This window comes from Rhincodon typus, chromosome 10, assembly GCF_021869965.1.
Source record: "Rhincodon typus isolate 14 chromosome 10, sRhiTyp1.1, whole genome shotgun sequence".
Classification (NCBI taxonomy): Eukaryota; Metazoa; Chordata; class Chondrichthyes; order Orectolobiformes; family Rhincodontidae; genus Rhincodon; species Rhincodon typus.
This window is the reverse complement of record NC_063341.1, coordinates 62,148,567-62,166,710: the sequence shown is the minus strand read 5'-3', so window position 1 is coordinate 62,166,710 and position 18,144 is coordinate 62,148,567.

The following is an 18,144-nucleotide window of genomic DNA, read 5'->3' as shown; positions in this document are numbered from 1 at the left end:
TCCTTCCCTACTTTATCAAAAAACCTTTTCATGATTTAAATATCTCTACTAATTCTCCTCTGAACCTTGGTTGCTTAAAGGAAATCAATAGCAGCTTTTCTAATCTCTCAGCCTTGCTACTATTCCAGTAAATCACCTTGACACTCTCTCAAAGACTTTGACAGCTCCTAAGGTGTGGTGCCCAGAATTAAACATAATAGGGAGTTAACTAATGAGCGATTCAAAGTTTAATGTCACTTCCGTGCTTTCATTCTCATTGTCTCTATGTGTAAAGTCAAAGGTCCCTTGTGCTTTTTAACAAGAACATCAATAACTCACAATTATTTATCAGCTATAACAAAGCAAAATGTCACAAAATGCTTCACTGGAATATTATCAAATAAAAAGGCAGATAAGGAGGTATTGGAACAGAGAACCTAAATCTTGGACTAAAGAGCATCTTAAAGGGGAAGAGAAATATGAGACATATAATATATATAAATTTTTATATATATATAAAAGTTCTGAGGAATGATCACTCGACCCAAAACATTAACTCTGATTTCTCTCCACAGATGCTGTCAGACCTGCTGAGCTTTTCCAGCAATTTTTTTCTTTATATAATATAATGAGGCAGGTAGGCTTAGGGAAGGAAAAACATAACCTAGCTTCTGAAATAGCTGAGAGCACTGGCATCACTTGAGGGATTTTTTAGATACATGAAAGGCCAGAATTGGTGTACAGAACGTTAGTGAGGCCTCTTCTGGAGTAATGTGTCGAGTTCTGGTCTCCCTGTTATCGGAAGGACATTATTAAGCTGGAAAGGCTTCAGGAGAGATTACCAGGATGTTGCTGGGAATGGAAGATTTGAATTATAAGGAGAGGCTGGATATGCTGGGACTTCTTTCACTGGAACATAGAAGGTTGAGAGGTGAACTTATGGAGTTTATAAAATAATTAGTGGTATAGATAAAGTGACTGGCAGGTGTCTTTTAACTAGGGTGAGGGTTTTTAAGACTAGGGGGCATATTTGTAAAGTGAGAAAGGAAAGATTTAGAAAAGACATGAGGGGTAACTTTTTTACACAGAGAGCGGTACGTGTGTGGAATGTGCTTCCAGAGGAAGTAGTGGATTCAGGTACCAGGTACTATGTTTAAAAGATATTTAGATAACTACATGAATAAGAAATGTTTGGAGAGATATGGGCCAAGCGCAGGAGGTGGGACTAGTTCAGTTTGGGATTATGATTGGCATGGACTGGTTGGACTGAAGGGTCTGTTTCCGTGCTGTATGACTCTATGACTCTATGGTGGAGCACAGAAATTTTGGAAGGTGCCAGGGCTGGAGGTGATCACAGTCATGGGGAGGGTTGGAGGGAATTGAAAATGAGGATCGAGATTTTAAATTGAGGCTTGAACTGTCAAGAGCTAATCTATGGTAGCCAGCAAAAGGGCGATGGTTGAAGATAAGTTGATGTTAGTTAGGATATGAGCAGCAGAGTTCAATTTTTTGGAGAATAGAGGTGGGATGCCAGACAAGATAAAGTTGGCATAGATAAGGTCTGGGGTAATAAAAGAAAGGATGAGGCTTTCAACAACAGATGCGCTGAAACAATGTGGAAGTGGCTGATGTTATGGAAACGGAATTAAGGTTTTGATGACATCTTGCCAGTTTCAATAGTTGTGTATATTTACCTCCAGATATCCATATTCCTTTTAAAATCATACCATTCAATCCATATTGCCTCCTCTCATTCGGTTTACTGAAAAGAATCATTTTACATGTTACTGTGTTACACTGCATCTCCTACGTGTCCATTGTTATGACTGAGGCTGGAAGGGCATTGTAACTTTAGTCCTACTATGCCACAGATCACACCATGAAACAAAAGTACTTTTCCCAGGTACCAAGATGGTCAATGAGATCTTTTTATCTATATCACATTTTAATCAACAAGGTCGATCAATCAGGTTTATTAATAAAAGCAATTGCTAATTTATTATCAAAACAAAACTTATTAAATGAAGATTAAACAATTGTTCAAAATAACAGCTATAATATAGAAGAGTAAATATGTAACCTTCTTAATATCATCAAAACGAAGATGCAAGTGTGCATACACACACACACATATGCATGCATACAAACGCACGCACACACACATACGCACGCAAACACATACGCATGCACACACCCACACGCACCGCATTCACACACACACGCACGCACCGCACACAAACACACACACACACACACATGCACACACACACGCACACACACGCACACAGATGTATGTCTGGAGGAGAGTTAGAAGAAAGATTTCCCTGCAGAGACTAGTTTTCTGAAAAAATAAATTTTTGGCGAATGGGTTATTCTTGAAGGCAAAAGGATAATGCTGTGCTTGTCTAGACTGACCTACATGTGACTCCAAATGCACAGCACTCTGATTAACTCTTATTTGCCCTCTGAAATGGCCTAGCAAACCATTCAGTTCAAGTGTAATTTGGGATGGGCAATAAAGGCTGGTCAAATAACTATACTGGTAAAGACCACTTTATCTTTCTCTCTCGTCAGTACAAATATCATTCATCCACTATTCTACTTCTTGTCTCTAAAATAATTTGCCCCATCAACATTGCCACTGCTCTATTTATTTAATAGACTTCAATTTTACTGATTGATCTTTATGTGATGCTTTATCAAATGCCTGTTGAAAGTCCACATTTATCTATAGACCAAAACTACACTTGAATGAACCCATTATAGTACTTCAGCAATGGATGTGAGCAATTACCCTTATCAAATCCTAGAATCCTCACAGTGTGGAAACAGGCCATTCGGCCCAGCAAGTCCACACCGACCCTCCAAAGGGCATCCCACCCAGACCCATTCTCCTCCCCTACCCCTGTAATCCTGCATTTCCCATGACTAATGCACCTAACCTATATATCCTGGACACTACAGGCAATTTAGCATGGCCAATTCACCTAACTGGCACATCTTTGGACTGTGGGAGGCAACCAGAACAACTGGAGGAAACCCATGCAGACATAGGGAGAATGTGCAAACTCCACACAGACAATCACCTGAGGGTGGGATTGAACCCTGGTCCCTGGTGCTGTGAGGCAGCAGTGCTAAGCACTGAGCCACCATGCACCCTGTGTGGATTGCTAAGAAGCAAAGTTTATTTCTAAATGTGACAAAAAATTGATTCTGGATATTGTCTCTAAATGTTTCCTTAAACCAATGCCAGGCTGTCTATCCTGTAGTTGTTGGGTTTACACCTGCCTTTTTTTGTATATCCCCCAGTCATCCATTAATTTCATCTTTACAACTTTTTGTAACCCTTGATTGAATGACTTTACGACTTTGAGCAGATGCCAATCTTCTAAGTGCCAGATTTTAATCAATTTTTACCTCATCCGTTATTGGTGCTGCCACATTCTTTACAATCACATTGATAGAATCCCCCTCACACATGAAGACAAATGCAAGGTAATCGTTTAGAACTTCCATCATACCCTCTTTCTCCACAAGAAGATCTCCTTTTTGGTCCCTAATTGCTACCACCTCATTTCCTTTCGCTGTCTTTTTTCACTATTTACGTGTTTATAAAAAACTCTTGAGTTCCCTTTTATGTTACGTGCTAATCTATTCTCATACGTTCTCATTGACCCTCTTTTTGTTGGTCTCCTCCATACTCCAATCACCTTGGTTGTGTGCTGTATTGTGAGCCTGATGTTATTTATAAGCCACATAAATAAAAATTGAAAGAACTGCAGATGCTGTAAATCAGAAACAAAAACAGAAATTGCTGGAACCTGCCAGTTCTGTGGAAAGGCCATTTGACCCAAAACATTAACTCTGATTTCTATTTTCAGATGCTACCAGAACTGCTGAGCTTTTCCAGTAATTTTTGCTTTTGTTATTTATAAGCCTCTTATTTCTGCTTCATTTTAAACTCCAAATATTCAAACATCCATGGAGTTATTGCATTTGATGTTCTACTTACACCTTCATAGAAATGATTTAAGACTGTACCAAGAATATTTTCTTGGTACTAGTTTTGGCTATCGATGTTTGGTCTGGGCCAACTTGACAATTTGAGGAGTTGCAGTGGAATATTTCCTTGTCTTTTTCACAATGAATCTAAATCCAGTTATATTGGGGTAATTGTTTCCCAAATGTACCTCCTATGAAACATGCTCAACTTCATTCTAACTCAGCTTTCTTTCTTTTTGGGCTGGAAACATCCTGATCAAGGAATTTTCATTTGTGAATTCTTTCTCCTCTTGTACACGACAGTGTTACTTTCACAGTCTATATCAGGATAATTGAGATATCCATTATCACTACTGCATGTATCAGTAATGTATTTACATTTATATTGATTTTTCTTTGAGAATTTACACACTGAATAATTTTATACACTGCTTGACTATACATCAAAACAAACGTGTAGTTTTTCTATTACGTTACAAAACAAACAACAGTCGCTCATCAGTCTTCATCATTCTTAGGTAGACCTCTTGCCTCTATGCTCTGTTGAATCTTTTCCATGATGGAGTAGGGGCATCTTGTCTATATTTCACAAACTAACAAGACAGTCAGGGATAAAATTGGGGCGTGTTTGGGGTCTCTCAATTGTTTGGGGAATTGTATGTGTGCTCATGAATGTGCCACTCATGCACATCCTGGCCCTCAAACAAGTCAGAGCACATGCACATCTGTAATTCGTAATAGCCAAGGTCTTTTTCCCTGGGTAGGGAGTGCAAAACTAGACAGTATACATTGAAGGGGAGGGGACAAAGATTTATAAGGAACCTAAGGGGCAACATTTTCATGCAGAGGGTAGTGCGTGTGTGGAACAAGCTGCCAGAGGAGGTGGTGGAGACTGGTATAATTACAACGTTTAAAAGGCATCTGGATGGGTACATGAATAGGAAGTGCTCCTCCATGCATTATTTGCTGATTCCATCTAACCTGAGAGTGTGTGATGGTGCCACCAACACAAAGTAGAAGAGACAGTCCATTCAGCAACAACGCCACCATGCATCTTGACAGGGTCAATTGCAGTGTAAATATATAAAGAAAATTGATGCCTGTGTTGTTTGCGGATAAACTATGATAACACCTCTCCAACTTTACAGCTTTCAGTTGGGAATGCCATCTCCTACTTACTAGACAGGGCATGAAAAATATTTTACCATGAAGAGTTGATAGAATGTCCAAATAAAAGAATGGGCGACTGTCATTTTTTTAAATTTAAAATGTCCATTCATCTTTAAAATAGGCACATTTAACGCATACTGTTCTCATTAAAGATTTTACACTGACAGAAAGGTGGAATCTCAATGAGCCGAACATGTTTTGTATTGGATTTTTCAAATCAGTAGAGAACATAGATGCTCTACTCTTTGATCTGGGCTCACTGAAGTGCTGAAAAGTAAAACATCACTGGTTTCTCAGAACAGCTACTTTTATAAGATATTTAATTTTGCCCAAAAGCTGACAAGGGTGGCTGATGTGAAAAATGCAATGGTCCTGACTAACATTAAAAGATGTCTTTCTGTGGAGAGAGGAGAAGCTTTATTCTGCACATCCAGCAGCACTCAGTTTCAGAAGTGACATTCTATATCCGAAAACGCAGCATTTACTAGCATTAGGCAGCTGAAAGGGCTTGACAGAGTAGACATTCAGAGTTTGTTTCCCCACAATACATAGATTTAGGATAAACGGTCATAGATACACGGAAAATAGGAGAAGGAATAGGCCATTCAGCCCTTCAAGCCTACTCCACCATTCAATATGATCATGGCTGATCATCCAACTCATTTCCCTGTTCCTGCTTACCCCTCATACCCTTTGATCCCTTTAGCCGTAAGAGCTATATCTAACTCCGTCTTGAAATCGTTCAAAGTTTTGGCCTCAACTGCTTTCCTGGAATTGAATTCCACAAGCTCACCATTCTCTGGATAAAGAAATTTTTCCTCACCATCCTAAATGGGTTATGCCATATCCTTAGAATATAATGCCTGGTTCTGGACTCCCTGGTCCTTGCTTACCTTGTCTAGTCCTTACAGAATGTTCTAGGTTTCTATGAGATCCCCCACACCCCCACTTCATTCTTCTCAACTCCAATGAATATAACCTTAACCAATCGAGTCTCTCTTCATACATCAGTTCTGCCATCCCAGAAATCAGCCTGGCAAATCTTCACTTCACTCTCTCCTTGGCCAGAACATTCTTCATCGGATAAGGATCAATCATTTGGGACTCAGAGTGATATGGAATTCTTTATCCCAGAGGGTACTTGAGAACATAAGATATAGGAGCAGGAGAAGGCAGTTCAGCCCCTTGAGCCTGCTCTGTCATTTAACACAATCAATGGCTGATCTCATCTCAGCCTCAAATCCACATTCCTGCCCACTCTCCTTAACCCTTCAACTCGTTATTAACTAAAAATCTGACTATCTCCTCCTTAAATTTACTCAATGTCCCAGCAACCACCACACTTTGAGGTTGTGAATTCAGCAGACTCACAACCTTTTGAGAGAACTAATTTCTCCTCATCTATTTTAATTCTGCTACCCCTTATCCTAAAACTGTGACGTCTCACACGAGAGACATCTCTCCATTTACTTTGTCAATCCCCTTAAGAATCTCAGATGCCTCAATTAGATGCCCTCTTATTCTTCTAAATTCCATGGACTCTATGCCTAACTGCTCAACCTCTCTTCACATGACAAACCCCTCATCTTTGGAATCAATCTAGTGAACCTCCTCTGAACTGCCTCCAATGCAAACACATTTCTCCTCAAGTAAGTGGACCACAATTGTATGCAATAGTCCAGATGTGGTCTCACTAATGCCTTGTACAGATGCAGCAACACTTCCTTACTTTTATACTCTAGTCCTTCAGCAATAAAATCCAAAATTACTCTTGTCTTCATATTACCCGCTGTACTTACATTCTGCAATTCATGCACAAGGCCACCCAGATCCCTCTGCGTCAAAACGCTCTGAAATTACTCTCCATTTAGATAGTAAGTTGCCTTTCTAATCCCAGTGGATGCACCAATAGTTAAATATATCCGAGGATGGCATGCATAAGATTTCTGTCTGTCAGGGAATCAAGGGATACAGTTAACAGGCAGGAAAGTAGAGTCGAAGTAGAAGATTAGCCATGATTGTATTGAATGGCAGTATAGCCTTTAAGGGGTAAAATGATCTATTCTTGCTATCTCTTATATTCATCTTGATAGCATCTGGGTTTTATCATACATACTTTCTCTTATTATTTGAAATAAGCCTGCAGCATAAATATAGATTGCACTTATCAGTTTCACAGCTACAATTTAGAGATGTCCAGGAAGATTATATTGACCACAAGTCTTCACACAGCAGCACACTGTCACAACACAGATGTGTGTATTAAGATCTCCATGGGATTTAAGTGCTCACTAGATTTATTTTTGGGGTGGGGAATGAGTATGATCCAGTTGGTCACTCTATCCATCCAGTAAAACTTCCTTCTATTCTCTTCCATCCTACGTTGTTTTCCCCTTCGATTAAATTGCACACGAAGGAATTTTCATAGACTTCTCAAATTTCTGTGTCAAAACACATTGAGTGCAATTTGCATCACACAGAGACCCTTTAGAAAGCATGCAGCAAAGGGCTAGAACTCAGAAAGCCAGGCAGCAAAGAACAGAGGGAATAATTTTGTTCATAATGTTTTTATTCATTCATGCTATGTGTTTGTGCTGGTTGGGATGGTATTTTTCACTCCTAATTAAGAGTCAACCATATTGGTGTGAGTCACATGTAGGCCTGACCCAGTAAGGACAGCAGATTCCCTGCCCTAAAGCACATTAGTGAAACAGTTGACAATGGCCTTAGGGTTGCTATTTATTCTGGATTTATACTGAATTCAATTTTCATCATTGGCCATAGTGGAATTCAAGCCAAAGTCCACAGACCTGCAGCCCAGGGCCATTACCGCTACTCCAGCACTTCTCCTGAAATGCATTATCTATCTGCAAGCTTGTATTTTCAAAAATGGACATTGCATATTGTACACCTTTAACTCAGCAATATGTTCCTATATTTATGTTTGAGCACAGGTGAATTCCCAATTAATGCCCATCACTTATATGCCATTAAATAGTCAATTAATATACAATTACCATAACATGCTGTTAAGAGTAACATTGAGTGTGGAGGAGGTGAACTAAAGGAATTGGAAATGGTTATAGAATTGCAAACTCTGCAGTCTAGAGATCGAATTATGGGAGAGCTTCACAGCGCAGATAGGCTTTGAAATAGTGTAGTTATGACAATATCAGAATATTATTTAGGCTGCAGAATTGTATGACCACAGGACATTGGTTTAAACTAGTAAAAAACAAATTGAAAAGAGATATCCAGAAGAAAGTTACTTGAAGCTTTTTTAAAGCAAATATTTGCCAGTAGAGGTAAATGGAAAGGCAAAATACTGATGAGTATTAGAACGTCGTATGTAGGCAGCAAGAGGGGTGAGATTTGATGGGCCTTTTTTTTTCATTCCATTCCTATCCAAGTTCATTCAGCCAATGTCCTAGTTCTTCCTACCTGCCGATAGTCCCCTGATCTCATAAAATTGATTTATAGAGTCATACAGTTATATAGCATGATCCTCCAATCCAACTCTTCCATGCCGACCTAACATCACTGTCTGACCTAGTCCTATTTGCCAGCATTTGGCCCATATCCCTTTAAACCCTTCCTATTCATATATTCATTCAGATGTCTTTTATATGTTGTAATTGTACCCACTTCCACCACTTCCTCTGGCAGCTCATTCTGTACGTGCAACATGCTTTGTGTGATAAAGCTACTACTCAGGTCCTTTCTAAATCTTCCCCCTCTCACCTTAAACCTATACCATTCAACATATTCATTCTCATACTGCAGCTTATATTGATTGATTGATTTATCGTCACACATACTGAAATACAGTGAAAAGCTCTGTTTACGAGCAGTACAGGCAGATCATAGTAAGCAAAGGATGTACAGATAAAGACTTAGACAGAGCTATACAGGTTACATTGCACGAGGCGAGATCAACGTTAGCAAGATCAGCATTATTTGAGGCTAGAGAGTCCATTCATTAGTCTGATAATGGCCAGGAAGAAGCTGTTCCTGAACCTGCTGGTGCATGTGTTCAGGCTTCTGCATATTCTGCCTGATGGAAGAGATAGCAGAAGGTCATTACCAGGGTGCGATGGGTCTTTGATGATGTTGGCTGCCTTTCTGCAGCAGCGAGCTGTGTAAATAGAGTCCATGGATGGAAGGTTGGCATCCGTGTTGGTTTGGGCTGTGCATACCACCTTCTGTAGTTTCTTACTGTCCTGGGCATAGCAGTTGCCGTGCCAGGCCGTTATGCACCCGGACAGTACGCTTTCAATGGTGCATCTGTAGAAGTTGGTGAGGGACCTTATGGACATGCCAAATTTCTTGAACTGCTTGAGGAAGAAGAGGCGTCGTTGTGCCTTCTTGATTGTCACATCTACGTGGGAAGTTTAGGACAGGTTATTGGTTATCGTCATGCAATAATCTCTCAATATATTCTGGTTCTACCACACATTCTCCACAATCAAGTACCTAAAAGAAAGGACTTACATTTGTACAGTGTTATTATTAACTTAAGGATATCCATAGCACTATAGACAGGGATAGAAAGAGTTAAGGAAACCAAAATGTGGAAACAGTTTCAGTCAAAATGAGAAATGATAATGGCAAGAAATTACCAATGGGAGGTAACCAAGTGGTAGGGTGAGGATGTACAGAAAGAAATGATGTGAGTTTGTAAGTAAGGTCATGTCAATAATCATGGGAAATTTTAATCAATATATTGCCTATAAAATCATGAGGGGCATGGATAGGGTGATTGGCAAGGTCTTTTTCCCTGGGTAGGGAGTGCAAAACTAGACAGTATACATTGAAGGGGAGGGGACAAAGATTTAAAAGGAACCTAAGGGGCAACATTTTCATGCAGAGGGTAGTGTGTGTGTGGAACAAGCTGCCAGAGGAGGTGGTGGAGACTGGTACAATTACAACATTTAAAAGGCATGTGGATGGGTACATGAATAGGAAGTGTTAAGAGGGGTATGGGCCAAATGCTGGCAAATGGGATGACATTAATTTAGAATATTTGGTCGGCATGGGTGAGTTGGACCAAAGGGTCTGTTTCCATGCTGTACATCTCTATGACTCTATGACTGGAATAGTCAGATGACCAAAGGTAATCTAGATGCAGATTTCATAGAATATTTTTGGGAAAGTTTCCTAAGCATCATGTTCTGGAGCTAAGCAAAGAGGAGGATGGATCTGATATTGTATAATGAGATGGAAGTACTTGATGGATTCACAGTGAACGTGCCCCTAGGTAGCAGTGACCATAATATGGTTGAATTTTTCATTCAGTTTGAGGAAGAGATGCGTGGGTTGGAGATTCTTGTTAACGTTTAAATAAAAGGAATTAGGAGGCCATGAAAGCCAAACTGGCAAATTACGTTAATAATGATGCAGTGACAAACTAACTCCCTTTAAGGTGCTTGCAAGACATTTCCCTTTCTTCCTACACCATTGGTCCCAAGATGGACCACAACCTCTGGATAATCTCTCTCCCCCTTCAGAATGTTCTGTGACATACATGACCCTGATGCCAAGGGAGCAACATACTGCCTTGAAGTCATATTTATAGCTATAGGAATGCCTGTCAGTTTCCACACTAGAGAATCCCCTACCACTATTTCCCTTCCACACTTCTTCCACCCCTGAGGCAGCTGGACACCATTTAGTGCCACGGCCTTACTTCTGGAACTTTCACTCTCACTAACTAGGAAGAGTGAACAAATGCGCTGTTGTTTGTTTGCTTGTGAGGCCAGGCCTGAAAGGTTCTTTCAGGTTGGTTCTTCATCAAAAAACTTATGTTTACTCAGATTGCAAATGTTTGGCCATTAGCCAGGTCAGTACCTCAGAACTGGTGCCAGCATGTTTGGATGTGAAGATCATGGTCAAACAGAGGGAGCGGCCAGGGGTTTGAATTGGCTTTTGGCCTTTGTTTCTGAGAGAAGGAGTCTTGCTGTGGATGCTACAGCATGAAGATTTTAATGCTTCCTTCCCTCCTTCCCTCCTGTTATCAGCTATTGGAAGTTCAGGGAATAGAAAGTAAGTTATAAGTTTCACTGACTTCCTCAGAGTGAACTGCAAAGGTGGCCCTGATTGACATCATCTTCCCTTAAACTGACTTTATTGCTAATTACTTTGTTTAAGCTACAAACCCAGTGTCTATAGTTGATTATTCGCAGAGTCTGGGACTGGTTATTTCATAAGTCTGGTTAGGAACCATTAGGGTCGTTTTGAGGGTTTTCAAGTTTTTAAATTTCACTGTGTTGTGAATAAAGAGGTAGAAAGGCTGATATGATTTGGCTGTCTGTCTCTGTGTTGTAACAAAAGGAAGGATGAGATTACATTCGAGAGGGTGCAGAGGAGATTTAACAGGATGTGGCCTGGAATGAAGGGTCAGAGCAATGATGAAAGAATGGATAGGTTGAGGTTGTTTTTCTTGGGGCAGTGAAGGTTGAGAGGGGACCTGATAGACGTGTCTAAAATTATGAGGGCCATAGATATTGTGAATAGGAAGATAATTTTTCCATTAGTAGAGGGGTAAATAGCCAGTGGGGTACAGATTCAAGATAAGAGGTAAAAGGCGAAGGGGAGGGTTGAGGAGAATCTTCTTCACTCACAAGATGGTGGGAGTCTAAAAATCAATGCCTGAAAAGGTGGCTTGGAATATTTAAGCAGTACTTTGATATTTACTTGCATTGGTGTACCCTTCGGGGCAATGGGTGCAGAAGTGGAAAATGGGATTAGTACAGTCAGATCTTTTTTTTGATTGGCAATACCACAATAGGCTAAATGGCCTCCTTCTATGCTGTAAATGTCCACAACTCTATTTGAAATGAAGGGTGGGAGAACCAGTTATCCGAGAGAATGTTCACATTGTCCTATTTTAATAATGAGAGCTCCGGAAAATGTCTTTCTCGTTCTCCAGCTGTCCTTTAAGTTTATGAGTTCTGTAATATTCCTTGGAGATGAAGGAAGTCAGTTGCACAAGTCATCTTAATATTCTTTGCCATTGATATTCATTTATCCTGACTATGCACCAACTCCAGTAAATTGTTACCTGTGCCATACTTATCTGACAACTGACCTCTCAGCTGCTGTTGCAATGTTGCAGTTGTGTATCTTTTATGTGTTTATATATTGTTAATGCTTGCATAAATGCATACCATTGCTGTCATTCTGCTTTCTAGTCAAGCTTAAACATACTCCTACCATGCTTGGTCATCTCAGTTTCTATTTTTTTTCGTTGTCATGAATATATTACTTATTTTTCTACAAATTACATCCAGATTTTGAAAAGATGAAACTGTGAATAACAATTCAACATGTAACCAGCGTATTGCAATGAAAACAGTGCTTTTACCTACTTTAATCTGTTTCCTTCAATAGTGAATGTGCAATCTTTGACAAGCCTGACCCCACTTGTAATGAATGTGCACCTATTTTCCATGTACTGTAGCCATTGCCTTGTGTCTGTGAGCAATTCATGAAAATACATAGGAAAACAGATAGAAAAGCTGCTGAATGCCATTTAAATTTAATTTTATCCCCTAACTGGAAGTTGCACTCATAAACTTATTCAAACATGAACTTTTCCACTATTTTGATAAACTTTGGTTCATATATACACATCGCTTCAGACTATAAGTTAGGGGCTATCTGGAAAGAACAAATCATTAAGGAGCAGACAGCTGAGGGAAAATGTAACTAAACCTCTTAATCATAAATATTGCACAGAGGACTACAGGTGCTGGCCATACAAAAATCAAACTTGCAGAGTTTGGCTTAGAAAATAACTTTTCAATATACTTTTCTGAAAGTTTCTGCTATTAGAACGTATGCTCAGCTGCTACTCTTTGGCCCACCACTTTGTCATTGGTTTGTCCTCTCTGTCCCCTGTAATTTGTGCTACATGAGCTTTTGTTCTTATAAGTGCACAAATGCCTACTTGATGGCATGCCCTTTCTCTGTGCCTCCTTGTCACAAAGTATCAGAATTTGCCAATAATGACCTCAGTAATCACATGAATTGAACCTCATCACCACCTCTTGGATGGATGGTGCGTCCTGCAGCATTTTACCTGTCCTTACTCGAAAAAAAGCAAAATACTGTGCACAATGGAAATCTGAATTCAAGACAGAAAGCGCTGAAAAAACTGGCAGAATCCATGGATTTAGAAAAACAATAATCATTTCAAGTCTGATATGACTTTTTTAGAACTTATTCTGAAGAAGAGTCATAACTTAGTCTAATAAAATTACTTTTGGGGAGGATGCAAGGCTATTCCAGAATGGAGAATATCATGTTCTTTAAGATTTTGGTGGAGCAAACGTAAGCAGATATTCACTAGCAAGTTGCGTTTCTCTAGGCTAACCTACAAACTTCTACCCATTCTGCTCTGATACGTTTTCAGGGCATAAACTAAGAATAAATGGGTGTGAGCATTGTTGAGAGACTTCAGAACACAGAAAGGTAATTAATTTCAGTGGGGATACATTATCGCCATTGGGAGCAGAGAAGATTCTTCTTTGCACCTTCCCAATTATTGGGATAGCAGGGTGTCACTAGACATTCTGGTCAGAGATTTGGAGCACATGCTGCTTAAATGAACCTGGAAACATGATTGATCTACCCTGTAACGGAACCTGCTTCTTCAATTTGCTGGGGAATCTCCATAAATGAACAAGGGCAGGTGAGCGTTTTAACCTGTGATTTTAGAGCCATTGTTACCTGCAGCACTAATGGATTAACACTTTATTATTCTCACTTCGAGTTTCTAGCTTGAGCCCACCTTACTTAATCTAGGGTTTCAGCATGATTTGATGTATATTTTATTGCCCTTTAGGGTCCATTGTAAACATTGGGAATTTGTCCAACTGGATATGGATGCTGTTTTATGGTGAATACACCATAATATTTAATGAGATTAAGATCAACACTGCCCTCTAATGGCATCAGTTCATATGGTTTTATTAAAAAGAATTCCATATATACTCATGTAATAGTCCAATGGATGAGGTCAGTTTCTCTGGCCAAAAGTTAGAGATCATGAACTTGAGGGATTAACATCCGCTCTTGATTTGGTCCAAAAAATGAATTTGAGTAAAAACCAACAACACTAAAAATTCATTTTAATTTTCTAACATTATTTAGTTATAACATTACAAACTATTTTACAAACTACAGATAATAAATTAAGCAGGGATTGCTATCTGGATCACCAAACAGTTAGTCCCAATAGCCTGGATGTAAAGCATTTTCATTCAGATCTTTCTCATCTTCATCATTGATATTGGCATCATAATTCCCATGTAATCATCTTCGATACTGTTGAATGGATTTGTTATTCCACATTTTAGACATTATATTTTACTAATATTGGGATCAACTTAATTTTATGTATCGCTGACCCATTGGCACAATATTGTTAGTGAGAGTACTGACATATTTCCAGCTTGAGTGAATATTTTTTAAGCTTCTTCCCCATGTTTTGGAAGTTACTCTTGAGCGTTTTATTTGCACATACATCCAAGAGCTGAATAATACTTCTGGGGCTACTGGAAATAGTTGGCTGATCTCAGATCATGGACTATATCATCAACAATGTGGGATTTGGATATGCCTTGGGCTAGCAAACAATGTTCATTCTATTGCATAACTTCCCTTTTGTCCTTATCCTACCCTTTTCCTTTCAAATACTTAATCTATTACATTTCTAATACCTCTCGGTTCCGATGGAAGGCCGACATCCAAAAGGTTAAAGCTGTTTTTCTCTTCCCAGATGTTGCATGATCTGCTGAGTATTTCCAGAATTTTCTGCTTTTATTCGATAGACTAGGCTTATATTAGATGGACAGTATGTTAAGGGGTGTTTGATGTAGTGTTTAGGAATTGAAAGAAATCAGGCTGACTTCTGAATGGTGATCCTGAAACTGGCTATTAAAGCTTAGATAAAAAAAAACTACCTTGGTCAAGGGGGCAAAAAAAGACATATAACAATGAACCTGACATGAGGAATGTATCAACCTGTTCAGTCCAAGGACACATTTGGAAGGAGAGCAGGGGACAAAAGGTACTTAATTCCTGGACAATTCCTATTTTGTAATCTATTTCTGACACACATATTTCTTGTCAAAACCTTTGCAGTCTCTGTTCAATGCTGATAATATATAAGGAAGAAATTTACCTGAAATTAGCTGTGTCAATTTTGGTAAGTTTCATGGATGACTTCTCTCTGTAAGCCCTAATGTGTTTTCCCACACTCTTCTTTGCAGTGTATCTCATTCGTGAAACACTGTGCCTCTGTGGCACCCCACTCACCATACCTTCCACTCAGCAATGGCAGGACTATTTGACGCTGCCAGGGACCTCTTCAGAGTCCTGGCACTGGTGCTATTTTTAAATGCCATCTGTACACCAGGACAAGCACTGCCAGACAGGAGCACATAGTGGGAAGAGAATGTGAAAGAAACACTGCTGAGGTCATGTAGGTGGCAGGGCTGACACTTCATTGCAAGGACAAGTACTACATTTGTAAATGTATTGTAAGTTTACATCATCCCCTGTCCAGTCGATATTTATTGTAACTGCAACTGTAAGAGTCAAGGTCATCCATCATTAGTGTCATCTCATCTTGGAACCCTAACATCTTGTCCGTGCTCAATATGGGTGCATCACATACTGGAAAACATCCAGATGGTTGAACATGTTATTTTTAATTCAGCAACAGCAAACAGAAAGCAAAGAAAAATCTACATTTGCTTCTGGGAACAAACAGGGACTGCTTGGCTTTCAAAACTACATTCCATGAGTGATCACAGCACCCAGCTCAGATCTATTGGAACTGGGTGTCATTTAAAACCTGCCCGACTTATTACGCCTGACACTGAAGCGTTTATATCTTAAATATCACATCTTTTCAATGGTACCCCTTAGCTCTGGCTGCTCAACTCATCAGTCCTCATCATCAGCTACCTTATAATCATAATTTGACCCCATCTCACAAACAAAGCACCATGCCACCTGAAACTTGTATCTCATATCTTGTCCACATTCCACCTACTCAGCCATGTTACAATTCAGTCTGTCTTACACTATAGGGTAGCGTATAACTGGAAGCAGCAGGAACTAAATGAATATTTCGCATCAGTTTCTACTGTGGAGAAAGAAATAGAATCTACAGAATGCAGCGAATAAACTTTGATGCTTTAAAAACATTGCACATTACAGAAGAGGTCATTCGGGAGGTCTTAGAGAATATAAAGGTGGATAAATCTCCGGGACCTGATCTAATGTATCCCAGAATGTTGTGGGAAGTAAGGGAGGAAATTATGAGACCCCTTGCAAACATTTTTGCATCATCTATAACAATGGGCGAGGTGCCTGATGACTGGAGAGTGGCTAATGTTGTACCTTTGTTTAAGAAAGGCTGTAAGGACAAACCGGGGAACTATAGACCTGTGAGCCTGACTTCAGTTGTGGGTAAATTGTTGGAGGTGATTATAAAAGATAGGATTTATGAACATTTAGAGAGGCAAAAATTAATTAGGGATAGTCAGCATGGTTTTGTGTGAGGAAAAATGTGCCTCACAAACTTTATTGAGTTTATTGAGGAAGTTACCAAAAATGTTGATGATGGCAGAATAGTAGATGTTGTTTATTTAAATTTTACTAAAGCCTGTGACAAGGTTCCGCACGGTAAATTAATTAGTAAAGTTGGTCACATGGGATTCAGGGTGAGCTTGCCAATTGGATACATAATTGGCTTAACAGCAGGAGACAGAGAGTAATGGTGGAGGATTGTTTTTCAGACTGGAGGCCTGTGACCAGCAGTGATCCACAGGTATATCGGTTCTGGGTCCTCTTTTGTTTGTCATTTATATAAATGATTTGGATGAGAGTATAAAAGGCATGGTTAGTAAGTTTGTGGATGACACCAAAATTGGTGGCATGTAGACAGTGAGGAAGGTTTTCTAAGATTACAAAGACGTCTTGATCAAATGGGTCAATGGGCTGAAAAATGGCAGATGGAGTTCAATCTGGATAAATGCGATGTTTTGCATTTTGATACAACAAACAAGGGTACAGCTTATTACAATTAATGGCTGGGCCTTGAGTAATGTTGTAGAACAGAGGGACCTAGGGGTGCAGGTACATAATTCTTTAAAGTTTGCATCACATATAGAAAGAAGGTTAAAAAGGCTTTTGGCATGCTTGCCTTTATTGCTCAGTCCTTTGAGTATAGGAGTTGTGATGAAATGTTGAGCTTGTACAGGACATTGGTGAGGCCTCTTCTGGAATAGCGTGTCGAGTTCTGGTTGCCCAGTTATAGGAAGGATATTATGAAGCTGGAGAGAGTTCAGAAGAGATTTACCAGGTTATTTCCTGGTGTGGAAGGTTTGAGTTATAAAGAAAGGCTGGATATGCTGGAATTTTTTTCATTGGGGCGTAGGGGGTTGAGAAGTGACCTGATCAAAGTTTATAAAATAATGAGATGTATAGATAGAGTTGATGGCAGTTGTCTTTTCCTTAAGATGGGGAATTTCAAGACTGGGGGCACCTTCTAAAGTTGAAAGCGGAGAGATTTAAAAAAGACATGATCAGCAAATTTTTTACACAGTGGATGGTTCACGTGTGGAATGAATTTCCTGATGGAGTGGTGGATGCGGGTACAATTACAGCATTTAAAAGATATTTGGATGTATATACGAATAAGAAAAGTTTGGAGGGATATGGGCCAGGAGCAGGCAGGTGGGTCTAGTTTAGTTTGGGATTATGTTCGGCATAGACTAGTTGGACTGAAGAGTCCATTTCTATGCTATATAGCTCTACGACTATGACTCTATAACTAACTACCTAGCTAGGTGTTTTAAGATCATACTGTGGTCATAGAGAGATGAGTCTGTCCTTATGCTAATGAACAACAACCTTTTGTTAAATATTTACACTGTATCCAGAAATGAGTAGGGGAGATCATTTGTAGTACTTTATAGA